Here is a 15,097-nt window from a genome sequence, read left to right on the forward strand (position 1 = left end):
ACTAAAAATGTGAAACTGAATATTGTTAAAAGTTAACAATAAAAATAAGCTTTTATAAAAGTTATCAAATGAGCTTAAAATTGAATGATTTCAAAATAAAGTTAAAGTGTTTAACTAAACAAGATGACAAAAACTCGTTTTATAAAAAAACGTAATCTCATGGTACCCATGAAAAACATACACCTGTGTATAATTTGTTGGCATGTAGATGTGATACTCGCGATAACTTAAGTGTAATTTGGGCTGAGGATCCCATGGTTTTTGCATGGCTGATTTACCATATAAATTCATAATTCACGACAACCCTGTCATGAATTTGGATATGCATTGAAAAGTTTAAACATGTTATTGACCTAAGTAATAAATCTTGATAGATATAGGAATTTCATAGAGACTAAAACAAACAAATAGTTTCCCTATCTAAATAGCTCATTGGTGTGATTACAACAAACCTCCCTCTGACAACCGAGAGGAATTCGTCACTAGCCACTATTAGGAGAACATAGGAAAATAAATGTAATAAATTAATATTGTAACATTTGATTTATGAGATAATAAGAATAAAATATATCATTACATTTATAGTTAAATCGACTATTAGGTTAAAAAATAAGCATCCAAAAAGTTTTACTGTCTTATAAGTTGGTTAACTTATTTCAAAAGTACTCATTAACTAATCCCAAGAATATAAGAATCGTAAAAAATCGACTCCAAAGAAAAGAGTTATGGATTTTATAAAAATAAAAATCAACCGCATAATTAAAGTTAATTATGTCATAACGGTACTTAGAGATTGGTTGAGTTTTGACTAAAAGTGTAAAGAGGAGATTCTTAGTACTCCTTTAGATAAAAAAAATTTAGGACAAAGAATGTCGAAAATGGGGTCCATATGAGAGAGATATTAATTTTGTAAAATCATTTATTTTACCTCTGTTAGGCACAAAAATGAAAGTCAAAACTAGTTAAATCAACCTAAAGGAGAGTTGTAGTACTAATTGAGATCATCACATACATATATGGAGGGTCTATATCGAAGCTCGCATAGAGAAGTTATGATTTTTACAAAATTATTTCATGTGTGTTAGGTGTGCACCTCTGCCCATCGTGCACCTGACATCGGATTCAAGTAGATTGCGAGTGACGTGGCTAATTGAGGAAGTGACATGTGGCCTTATCTGGACGGAGCCACGATGATCACGCGCGACATACACATATATTTGCACTGCGCGCACCCATATGCCATGCATATAAATAGAAGGCAGTGCAGAACCCATTCTTCACACCTTCTAAGCATCTCACCCTCTTAATCCTCAAAGTTGCTACCCCTCAGAACAGTCCCGGATCTGCAGATGTTACAATTATCTTCCCCATAGGATGATTACCTCCCGGAATCATCAACAAACAAGGCTTGTATAATGACTCCATATGTTATCTTTTCATCATAGGTAATAACCGTAACTCTTATGTCCTTTCAAATGAGTATCTAAATCTTGGACTTCTTGACTATTGACGATGCTCAATCTTGCACCCGCTCTTTATCCTATGTTGGACTTTCAATCATAACCTTCGAGTTATAAAGTTGATCCTTATTGTAGACTCCTGCTCCTTCTTAAACAAAATTAACTTTAGATAAATTCTTTACTTCAATTACTGTAACAAATTGATGGGTCATGTTCTAATGACCTCTCATCATATGATGCAACGCTTAGACTAGGGTCTTTTGAGTCAGATTCCATTATGGATGACACCTTCTTTCATGTTCTAATGTGATATAATCACATTCTAGCATATAGCACTTCTAGCTACAAGATTCTTACTTTCACAGTGATTATGATACTTCTATTGATCATTTTGATTATTTTTCACTTCAATCTTTTGGATTAAGTCAGATGCTACATCGAACTTGGTACTTTGAACCACGTAAAATACATATCTTAGTCAGACTTGATATTATATGACTACCAGGGTCAGAATAATAGTCATCTTCTTAGTCATTACCAAAACAATAGTAATGACAAACATAAACAAAATGGAATCAATTACTAGCGCCTTGGTAACCTTGTGACTTTTCTTGATCCAAGTGTGAGTCATGTGCTTCCGGTAGTATAAGCAGCTACTACCTTTCACACCTACTCATACTCGTCCCAGGTATTTCCTCTCAGTTAACCAATTCATTATCACAAAAACAATCTTTAACACATATTAATGTATCCAAACAATCATAACATTTTCCCTAGATTCTACTAGGACTTCTTCCATGCGTATCATCAATCATCAGCTCTGCTTGAACTCGGTTGGTGGAGGAAATTCCAGATGATGGGATAACTTCATGGATTGTACCAAAAAACTTTCTTTCTGTAATTCGAAAGTGTACTTCTCCTATACTAGATCTATTATTTATTATACGTATTCTAAAGGCAAGATACCTCTCTTACGGTATCTTCCGATAGGTATTATTCACTATCATCAGCTTTCTTATTTCTTCTATTTACTCAGTTTGGTATGAATCCTTATCATGACGTTCCGTACACCGTAATAGTTGTTCAAGACGAGAAATTTAAGATAGAGAAGGTTTAGATGCATAATCCTCCTTATTACTCCAAAAAGTTACATGCAGTTCTAATATCGTAGTTAACCGTTTAGAAATCTGAACACATAAAATTTCCAGATCCGACCGACAATAGACCATGGATCTGATTAAATGATAGCATCATCAAACATATAAGGCATCTTATAGCATAAATCATTTAGCATACAAAAGCAATTTAGGCATCTTCCCTAAATAAGTTATTGCTTGTGTCTATTCAGGCATACTTCCTAAATATAGTAGACACTCATCTCACGATCATCGCTTAGCATTCTAAGTTTATATCTAGAAATCCTACAAATTCCTTGTTCGCTTAAACTAATGCTCTGATACCAACTCTGACATTCCCAAATTCACAGTCTTTAAAAAAATTATTTATGCTTATTTAAAAAATCAGAGTATCCATTTTAGAAAATAATATTGCAAAATTTGTTCCTAGAAAACATGATAAATATATTATCAAAGCATTTCTGAAGAAATTAATTTTAGCTATATTAAAACATTGGGATATCATCGTCAATACAAAAACATAAGCATAAACTGACCTTACATTCATTTACACTAGTGATTTATATCTCCTTTAATCTCTCAGTGTAATGTATCTTTGTATCGATATCTATGATACAAATAAACTGAGTTTTTCAGGTTGGGAAACCCGGTGAGTACATAGGGTTTTCAACCCATAATAATATATTTATTATGTTTAATCATCATACAATTAACCCAATTTCCCATCTGTTGGGATTGTTATGTTGCATCATGGGCTCGGTCCTTAGCCCAGTTTTGATTGCCGGTATTGGGCCTGTCCAACTGTGCACATTTTGTTCTAGGGTTTAGTATATAAGCTGCATGCATGTAGTCTTTGTAGTTAACGCTTTTATAATTTTTCTCTTTGAATTTTGTAAGCCCTAGCTCGCCTCTACAGCGGAAGTTCTTCATCGAGCTCTGCTGAGGCGTCACTTCTTTGAATCATAAGCACATATTTGATTCTATTATGTGTTCATTCTCTTACTATTTTTGTCTTATTTGATTTTCATATTCATACCTGTGAAAGATCTAATCGATCTAGAGTTTTATTCTCATCAATTCGTATAAGATTGCGAATCACTACAATAATTGACTAAGTTCTTCATCGAAACCCCTAAGAAGCGAAACCTTGAAATTGGCACATATAAACATTGACTGCAATAGCTCCACTCTACATTATCAATCGACTGCAATAGCATTAACAATCTATATTCGTAATTTCTTTGAAGACCTGTTCATAATCGCCAAGCAGGTCTCTTTATAGAGGCTTAATAACATTGATCGAATGATGTTGGATTCGCAATCTTACCTACAAACGAACGAAATTGACTGTGATATGGGTGTTTCATGAACTGCAAACTCTAGATCGATTAGAACCAAGACAAATATAGTAAGAGAATGAACACATAATAGAATCAAATATGTGCTTATGATTCAAAGAAGTCACGCCTCAGCAGAGTTCGATGAAGAACTTCCACTGTAGAGGCGAGCTAGGGTTTGTTCACCCTAAACATATAAACAATCCCTCCGAGTGTATATAAACATCTTTTGAAACTTGATAGTCTCCATTCCTCTAGTTTTCCCCATCCCCACTACACAACCTACCGTCTCGATACCCATCCCTACTCCCATATTCACATACACTACTACCACAGGTGCTCATTCTACCGCCCCTACTCCACATGTTACAACTGAACCACCTATCACAATTGAACCCCCATCCACTACCAAACCCTTATCTCCTACTCCATCCACAGAAACAACCCCTGTTCTAGGCGGTGAGGACTTGGAATTTGATTCCACGTATTTTAGTCCATACCGTGTACATAGTGACGATGATGATGATGCGCCTGTTACAAAGCGTCATCTCAAGGCAGTGAACGAAAAACTTGATCAACTGCTCTTATCCTCTTCCTCTGGGGCTTACTATGAAGCGACATTAAAGGCTTTATTCTCAAATGTTGTTCAAGAACACAATGCCTCACTCTCTGTTGCAGCTAAAGCCATTGAAGCCTCCACCTCTCAATGCCAGCAAGCCTCTCTTGCTGTTGAGGCTTCTACCAAGGAATGCAAGGAAGCGACCAAAAAAGTCGATAAACTAGTTCCTGAAGCTCGTCTTTTTCTAGATTCTTTGCAGGACTCAGCTAAGAAGAATGCTCAAACATTCAATGCTTTGGTGGATAATCTTCAACGTTCTCTTCAATCTGAACGTACCAACCTTGAAGCTGCTAACGCGACTTTACATGCTAATGTCAATGATCGATTGACTCAACTGGAGGCTGAGTTAGCCGTAGAGAATCATATCATGGATGAGCTTGACAGGCGAACCTCTCATCTGAAGATGAAGAATCTGAAGCTTCGCACTGCCATAACTGAACTCAATGACTCAAAGTCCGAGAGGGAGGTTATTCGAAGCTCTGTTGCTGATGTTCACACCATCCTCCTTCATCTCCTTGAAGCCCATGATCCTATCATCACCATCACTATTAGGCGCCATCTGGCTGACAAGCTCAGACCAACATTAGACATCCTTAGTCGTATTGATGGTGTTCCGGTGACTGGTGTCCAGCCGAAACAAGGGGGAGAAAGGAAAACTCAACCTCCTCCTGAACCGAAACCATCCACTGAACCGAAGGGTAATGAAGCTTCGGTCAGTAATAAAGACAAAAGGAAGAAGAAGATTGGGGAGGATGACACTGACAATAAGGATGATGTCTATGCTGAGAATCCTAAAAACCCTTTTCAGAAGATAAAGCCCTCTCAGAAAGAGCAGGAAGAGAAATTAAAGCAACAATAGGATGAACTCGAGAAAAAGCGAAAGGAGACGGAGCTCCTAGAAAATAAGTGTTGGGTTATGAGCATTCTAACACTCCTAAGTGTACATGCAACCCTAAATACCTTGGATCTATGTTTTCTCTATTATACATGCAAATATGAATATCCAAGGTATTATCCTAAACTAGCATACACAACAATCAATATAACAAGATAGAATACATACCTCTTTGATGGAGCTTGTCTTCATGAAGCTTGAGTGCCTAGTGCCCCAAGTGTGACACCTCAAATGGTTCACACAACACCATAAGCACTTGGAATAACTTAAAGAGAAATTAGAACACTTCATGAAATCGTCTAGCCCTCATACACACACATAGTCATCGATTTCTTGAGCCATGGGTTTCTTTTATATGGTGGCTATTAGGGTTACACCATGTAACTCATGACTTTACCCATTCCTTATGCTCCATGGATTTTAACCTCCATGGAGTATCCATGGGTCACCCCATGGACTTAGTCCAACATAAGGAATCTTGGATCACAAGCCCACATATATAAGAATGAATGATTTACACAATCAACCCATATATTTAATTAGTCTCCTTTTGATCACTTAATTAATTCCAAATTAATTCTTGATCAATACTAATTAAATAACCTTATTAATATATTAGAACTTATAATATATTAACAAACCTTAAGTGTTATTTCTCTCATTTTAGTCTATCCAAGTGCATGATGCCATGCAACCCAAATGGACCATGCCGGGTCGGGTCAAGTTTTACCAATTATAGTTATGGACTTAGACATTAATCCAACAGTCTCCCACTTGGATAAGTCTAAAACTATTATTGCAAGTATGACTTCAAAACCCGACTAGCAATCGTAGCTATCAAAAGCTTCCGTCGAACTCTGACCTTGTAGATGAACTCTGACCTTTGTCAATGACTTGTCCATTAGATAAGGGATCATATATTCCTCCATTCTAGATATCATATGGACCGAGACATGGATTATTATCATTCTCTCTATCCATTAGTTGTTTCCCGATTTCCGATTTATGACGACTGACTAATTGAACAAATCAAATCAGTCCTGGCCCGGCGGAGCACTTCCATTTGTCATCATCAAATCATCGAGGGGCCCATAGATATCGCTTTTATCCCGAAGGTAAAAGGAATGGATAAACTTCGACTCATATGGCTTGTTCTACTACTTGTTGAATCATACACAAAGACACATTTAATAACATCGAGTTACCAATGCATTTTAGTGCAATCAATGTACAACCAACTCATAGTAACAACTCATATCTCTAGGTTTGAAGAATATAAGATATTATCGTCTCATGATCACTCGTGATAAAATCCATGAAGTGATTCCAATGAGCGCGGGTTGAATCCAATACTCAGAACTTATGAGCACTCATGAGTGTTGTAGCCATTTGTCCAACACCTTAGACCTCTACAAGCCAACCCATGACAGTCTTAATTCATATCTACTTCCAACATATGACCGACTGTGGATGGTTTGAATAACTTAGTCATTCCGGAAGAATAACCTAGTTTATTCGGGAAGTCAAAACATGCAAAATGAAACACAATAATAATTGAATCCAATATGGTATCAAAACCTATGAACATAAATAAAACACATTTTATTTATCACCATATGATTACACATTATTCATTGTATATTGTTTCAGCTATCAACTTTATTCTTGAGTTTAAAACAATAGTTGTCCCATGCTCCAAGCATGTACACTATGTTTTCTAAACACTCGTCATGCCATACACCAAGTATGCATACTATGTTTGTCTATGATCTTTACTTTGTGAACTAGATCAATTGAACATAATCTTCAATGATTCTCTTTTCACACTCCCAAATCCTTACTGCAAATGCAAGAATTCCAAATTCATGCCATTTACTGAAATCTGTTAGATTCTAAACTTATATGCATTGATCCTCTTGTAATGATTATGCACAAAGTCAGAAAGACTTGGCAACAATCATTACAGAGCATTCCAAAGGAGATCAGCTCCTTAGAAACATCCTTCTTGCATTAAGTTTCCTAATCTTAAACAGATTGGAAAAATTCTAACTTTGAAACATTTCCAGATTCCATTTTGACTATCACTTCTGAACAAGAGTTGCCTCCTTATAGATTATGTCAATATGGTCCTTCCAGAATTATCACTATACTTCCAACTGTCCTTGAGCAACCAATCTTTGGTAAACCTTAGATTGTCCTCGACAATTGTTTAATTCTTTTAGTCATATCCAGTTCTAAACCTTTTCTCTTCTTAATGCCCCAGGCATTTGGAAAAATTTTAGAAAGGATGAATATAGCACATGTAATCGACCCTATATCCGAAGCATATGGGACATGATTCATGATGTCTCACATAAAGACTAAACTAGTCTTTTGCTATAACATTTCCATTTCTATTTTCCAAGTTCTCATAATTCAGATTATAAAAAGGGATGTCGTAATCATAATCGAATTTTAGAACGCAAATAATGGAACCATATACAGAATTTCCTTATGTTGAGCCATTCTAACATGAAATTCATATATATCCTTGACTAAATGATTAAAACCTCATGATCTAAGCTTATAGATTTGAGATGAAGTATAAGTTCCTCTCCCTTAATTATAGCAAAACAACTTTTTCCCAATTGAAACCTTTTGTTTTCTATAATTAATATTGATAACTTTCAATACTTATCATAATTATCATGCTCCCACTAACATGATGATTATTAGCATAACACTTATGCTCCCACTAGCTTTGACATGTACTCAAAAATCAGCTGGACTTCTAGAAATCAATACTTTATTGACTTTCTTACCAAAGTTCAGATTTCTGATACTAGATTGTTTTGATAAGACTTTATCAAAAACATACACCTTCTTATAGATAGCACACTTGTGTGTCTAAACAATTATGAAGAGGGATGCCGTAATCATAATGGTTAGACCTTTTTTCTACTTCTCACAAGTCCAGGTTAGTGTGCCGATAAACCACACACGCTCCACTAACGACTTTGAGAATGCAAACATCACAATTGCTATCTAACTAAAATCTACTTAGTGAAAGTGTTTCCTCACCATCATTTTTCATGAATCGGAGAGAAACTTTATGACACTTAGATTTAATGGTGTATGAGTTCTTATCCATGTGAATTGTCAAAACCATAGTCACAAGACAAGGATAATGACAAATCCAAACCTTATGGATTGAACTCAATCTTAATTTCTTGCCACCTGGCAGCTCAAGGGCCTGCCATTGCTTCCAAGTTGTTGTGCAACACATTGAGAACTCTAAGAACTCATATGCAAAGCCAACTTTAACTGGAATGGGCACAGAATATGTCAACACGATAGGTTATAAAGCTTAAGTCGTGTGCTAGTGAAGAACTCTAGGTTTTATTCTTGATTAGTTCTTGAGACTTTCAAGACCTTTAAGACTCCCACTGTCCTCTTGACCTATAAGACTCACTTGTCAAACATCCAAGAGATAGTGTGGATTCTAATCAAGACAAACACTTCACACAATTGGCCGAAGTTGGTCTTTGTTTTATCAAAAACATCACAACTTACCAATTTCAAATGTACAAGAGTAGAAAACTTTTACTCTTACATTTGACAAGTGTTTTAAACCTTCTTAAAGACATGTCACTCAAATTACAATCTTGGAGTATGACTCTAAGACTTGTATTGGAACGAAGTATGACTCATCTTCTTGATTTAACCATTTCAACAATTCAAGATCCCTTCTTCTTAGTCATAAGAATGCACTAAGACTTCCCTAGAGAACTAATTTTGATATGGTTTCTTAATCATTAAGATGATTACAAAACTGATACTAAAGTACTCTCCCATCTTTTCAGATTTGAGAAACTTTTATCCTTCTGCCTAATTTGATTCTTCTTATCCACTCTGCCATGCATTGAAACCTTTTCCAATGTCTCAGAGTTACACTTACGCTTGTAAGTATAATCATATTTACTAAGCTTTAGTAAACTATGACGAATAGCCTTATATCTTTTGTGGTTGACTTAATCAGTGCACAAGACTATGTACTCGATCCCTTAGTCCATTACTTGACTCACCATCCATGTGAATAAGTAATTAGTCTTAATTTTCCAATACTTGAAAGTTCTCATTCATCATGCTATACACCTTGCATGATTCCAAGTTCCGGTCCAATTGAGACTTGGGTGATGAGAATCTTTCCTTTATTTGATAAATTTAGACATTACCACAAATGAAAGAATCAATTTCATATTTTCACTCTTGCTATTAATGGAATCATATAAGCAATAATTTTTCCTCAAATGCCATTGTAAGGATATTTAAAATAAATAAAATCAAAAATTTCTTTTATTTTGAAACTGTGCGGAAAAACTTATCCTTACAACCCATATGAAAACTTGTTGTTATCTATTCCTAAGCAATATCTCATAACTCCTAAGAAGTAGCTCAAGAATCCGATCTTCAAACTACGCGATAGAAATCCATCTATGCGATCAGATTCAGCATATTCTTTCTTTAAGTTCCTTCACTTTTTCTTTGATTCTTAAAACATCAACATGTGACCCAGTCACATCATGTAATAAGAATCTCAGAATAGAAACTTAGCAGAGTTAGATAGTGGACTTTACCTGAAGTAGAGTCAAACTTATTGACTTTAACATCCTTAGGTAAATTTGGCAGCTTCGCAACTAATGACCCTTACTTTGGCAATATAAACATATGGACCCTTTGATAATGGTACACAGGACTATTACAGACTTAGCCTTTTTCTCTTTACCATTTGTTCAACCGAGTTGACTATGGCCGATCCCTTTCTATTGGGAAGAGAATGCTTTTCTGGATTTCCTGCGTCACTATTGTCAATGTCCATCAAGTTTTAAGGAAGTTGATCTTAGCAGGTAGATAAGATCATTAAGGGTCTTGTCATAGTCTGTTTCATAGGTGTCCCAAAGAACTCACTATGTGACTTAGAAAGTGATTGAACTACCAACTTTCTCAAGACTTTGACACCCAACTCTCCCGGCTTGTCAATATGTGACTACATCTCCAAGATGTGATCACACCTAGACCTTGCCTTGCCAATAGGGCTCGAGTGACTTTAAACTTTTAAAGAACTTGTGGGGTAGGGAGAATAATTAGAGGAGGAGAAAGAAGTATGATATCCATGGGACATCATCTTCATTAGGAATGCTTGTTTCAAGAGATTTGGGAAGATCATAAATGTCTAAAACAGACATGTTTTGGGAGATATTCAAGATAGTTGATTTTAAAGTCCTTAATATGACACCCAATATGAAATATTAAGGCTAGGACCCAACAAACTATTTTATAACTTAGAAGAGGTATGCTGTAATCCAAGCTATAAAACAATTTGAAGGTAGGTGAATGACGATTCACCAATTTCCACCAAGATAAACGAAATGTATTATTAGGTTTTAATTGGATTTGAAATTCCTAGATCTTTTGAGATTCATTGAATTGTTCAATGGCATGTTTCAATCTCGAGTGTGCCCTTCAGGTTTTGTGACTGGGATGCCGAGGATCACAAAACAAGGTGTGAAGTAACCATGCAAATTACTTGGTACCCTTAAGTGTTTATCCCTCAATCGATGTGCCGGTTAACCACACACGCTCCATCGATACTATGATAAACATTAAGTTACCCTTTGCCTACCTTGTTAAATACGAGTTAGTGTGCCGGTTAACCACACACGCTCCACTAACCGACTTAAACAAAGTGCAAAGTGTAATTTCATGGATTAGCACCTTATTCACATTTTCCTAAGTAACTAAGATTGGGAATTATTAAGAGTTTAGTTACTTAGTATTTATCATTAATACTTTTAATGAAGGGAGAATTATAGTCCTGTCAAACCCGTTCGGCTAACGACCCTCCACCGGTCAAGCAAGCGGTGGGTGAGAGTGGACACCTATTAAGTTTCCATTTTATAGGCAACAACCTTATACCCACCTTATAGACCGGCTTCGTGAATGAGGCGTACTAGCGGTAAGACCGACTTTACTCTTATACATATATATATATATATATATATATATATATATATATATATATATATATATATATATTTATTATATTATAAAGTATAAGGGTATAATATTATAAAGTATAAGGGTTGAATTTTAACTTTTAAAATTCTAAGGGCTAACTTGGAATTAAAGTATTCATAAGAGAAAATTTTACAAATTCCAAAACTTGAGGGCAAGTTTTGAAACTATTCAAAACTAATTAATTCCATAACTTATGTGTTTAAAGTAGTTTTAATCCAAAAACTCTTCAAGTTCCATAACTTAAGGACAAGTTATGGAACACTTTAAACTAATAAAAGAATTAACTTTTTCTTTGTTTTATAACTTATGGATTTAATTATGGTTACATATTTTATTTATTTATTTATTAATGAAGTGACTCTTGAACCTCCATAACTTAAGGACAAGACTCTTCATCTTTTGTAACCATTGTCAATTTTTATGAGTTTTTATGAAACTTAAATGTGACTTTTCATATAACTTGAGGACAAGTTACAAAAACACATTTTAGAATCAACTCTTAGATTAATTTGGATTGAAAACAACTATTTCATTCAACTTTTCTATTAATCTAAGCAACTCATAAGAACAAGATAATTCAAATCAAAATTTTTCATGTAATTAGTCTAACCTTTAAACTAATACAAAACATGAATCTATTGACAATTATCTTTGAAAATGGATTAGCATGAACATTACCACATCAAAAAACAAGTTTATAAGTTCAAAAACAACTTAGGGTAATGTTCCTAGTCCAATTCCAGCCAAAAACCTCGAAGATATGCTGTCTGGGGTCCAACTCGTCGAGTGCATGAACACAACTCGGCGACTTGGATGCATTTTGCCTTGGACTCGTTGAGTCCCTTCATGGACTCGGCGAGTCTGCTGGGCTGACAGCATCAATTTCGATTTTTCAGCTTCTATTGCAAGTATAACAAGAAAACAAGCCTAGGCTCTGATACCACTGTTGGGTTATGAGCATTCTAACACTCCTAAGTGTACATGCAACCCTAAATACCTTGGATCTATGTTTTCTCTATTATACATGCAAATATGAATATCCAAGGTATTATCCTAAACTAGCATACACAACAATCAATATAACAAGATAGAATACATACCTCTTTGATGGAGCTTGTCTTCATGAAGCTTGAGTGCCTAGTGCCCCAAGTGTGACACCTCAAATGGTTCACACAACACCATAAGCACTTGGAATAACTTAGAGAGAAATTAGAACACTTCATGAAATCGTCTAGCCCTCATACACACACATAGTCATCGATTTCTTGAGCCATGGGTTTCTTTTATATGGTGGCTATTAGGGTTACACCATGTAACTCATGACTTTACCCATTCCTTATGCTCCATGGATTTTAACCTCCATGGAGTATCCATGGGTCACCCCATGGACTTAGTCTAACATAAGGAATCTTGGATCACAAGCCCACATATATAAGAATGAATGATTTACACAATCAACCCATATATTTAATTAGTCTCCTTTTGATCACTTAATTAATTCCAAATTAATTCTTGATCAATACTAATTAAATAACCTTATTAATATATTAGAACTTATAATATATTAACAAACCTTAAGTGTTATTTCTCTCATTTTAGTCTATCCAAGTGCATGATGCCATGCAACCCAAATGGACCATGCCGGGTCGGGTCAAGTTTTACCAATTATAGTTATGGACTTATACATTAATCCAACAATAAGAAGTCCATGTTTCCTGTCTGGACTATTGATTCGCTTCAAAGATGCGCAATCGATGAGCCAAGCATTCTTTGGCTTGAGCCTGTAATGTCTTTTGGGCTTGACAACTCCAAGGATGCACAGTTTGATATGTCGATCACGCGAAAGGCATTCATCTTTCACTACTTTAATTCAACAGTTGCCATTCCTTCTCCAGACCCGAAGGTAGATAGGGATCTGCTGGAGTTCTACTTAGAATTTGCTCAACCCCAGTACTTGACCTGGAGTTTGAAGAAGATTACTATTGTCAAGGTTTTGAAGCCCTACTCAGCGGGGAAGTTTATTAACATTAAATTCAAAGTGACTCGAAGCACCGAAGGCTCAGTTCACGACTTCACCCTTGCTGATCTACCGAACCTTAACCCCCACGACTGGATACTCCTCAACAATATCTTATTGTCAAATCCTCAGGAGTACCAGCCAATAATTGACCATGTCAAACGAATGCTTGTGCGCTACATTTACGAGGTAGCAAAGATGGACCAGGAGATTGCCTCTGCCATTCACAAGCGAACCACGATCAAGACTATGGGCAAAGCAGGCAATGTCAACACAATGGTCAAGTGGAAGATTGATTCAAAGTTCAACACTGTTATGTTCATCAGGGGTGAAGGTCAGAAATGTCTGTTCGCTCTCGTTGACAAACACCTCTTTTCAACTTCTTGCTTGGAGCATATCTTGGAGGTCATTCAGAGGAGTGATCAGAACAGTGCTGCTGACAAGAAGTTGTTCACTGATATGCTGAGGTGGTATATCCAATTTCGGCAGACACTTCTTGCAATAATTCCTCGGTTGTTCAAAGTAATAAAGAAAGTGAAGCCAACACAGAAGAAATAATCCCTCGCCTCATTTGACGCAAAGAGGGAGATTGTTGGGATTATTATGTTGCGTCATGGGCTCGATCCTTAGCCCAGTTTTGATTGCCGGTATTGGGCCTATCCAACCATGCACATTTTGTTCTAGGGTTTAGTATATAAGTTGCATGCATGCAGTCTTTGTAGTTAACGCTTTTATAATTTTTCTCTTTGAATTTTGTAAACCCTAACTCGCCTCTACAGTGGAAGTTCTTGATCAAGCTCTGCTGAGGCGTCACTTCTTTGAATCATAAGCACATATTTGATTCTATTTTGTATTCATTCTCTTACTATATTTGTCTTGTTTGATTTTCATATTCACACCTGTGAAAGATCTAATCGATCTAGAGTTTTATTCTCATCACCATCCCCATTATCTTCTTTTTCCTTAAGGATCTACCCTAAGAATCATTTATTCTTTATTTATTAATTCCTAAGGATTTTCCTAAGGAATAGTGTCACAACCCGATATTTCAACTCTTTGTAATGGCCTAATAGGTCAAGTATTGTAAACATTTTTGAGTTAATAAAATTAACTTTGATAATAAAATGTCCAAAAAGTTTCTATTTAAATTCTTCTATGTTTAAATATCATTAAACCATGATCGTACGTAAAAAGAACACCCAAATCCGACTTCGTATATTGAAGTTATGATTTTTCCAAGTTCAGCTTAGCAACAGACAGCTAAAAACTCGAAACGGAGATCGAGTGACATTTGGCCGGAATGACCTAAACGAGAATCGAAGGTCTCGACAATGGTATTTCAACGGTAAAAAGTCTGGCAAAAACCGACGTCAGATAAAGAAGTTATGAATTTTTAAAGAAATTCCTTAATCACGTCATTTTAATAAATAAATAATAAAAATAATTTCGGAATTTGCCAACGGAATCTAAACGAAAGTTGTAGATCGTAGTCTCACGTTCGCGGGGATATAAAGAACGTCGAAAACGGAGTTTGTATGAAGGAGATATGAATTTTTGAAGTTTGATAATTAATTTA

Source organism: Lactuca saligna, chromosome 7 (genome assembly GCF_052625555.1).
Source record: "Lactuca saligna cultivar CGN05327 chromosome 7, ASM5262555v1, whole genome shotgun sequence".
NCBI classification, from domain to species: Eukaryota; Viridiplantae; Streptophyta; class Magnoliopsida; order Asterales; family Asteraceae; genus Lactuca; species Lactuca saligna.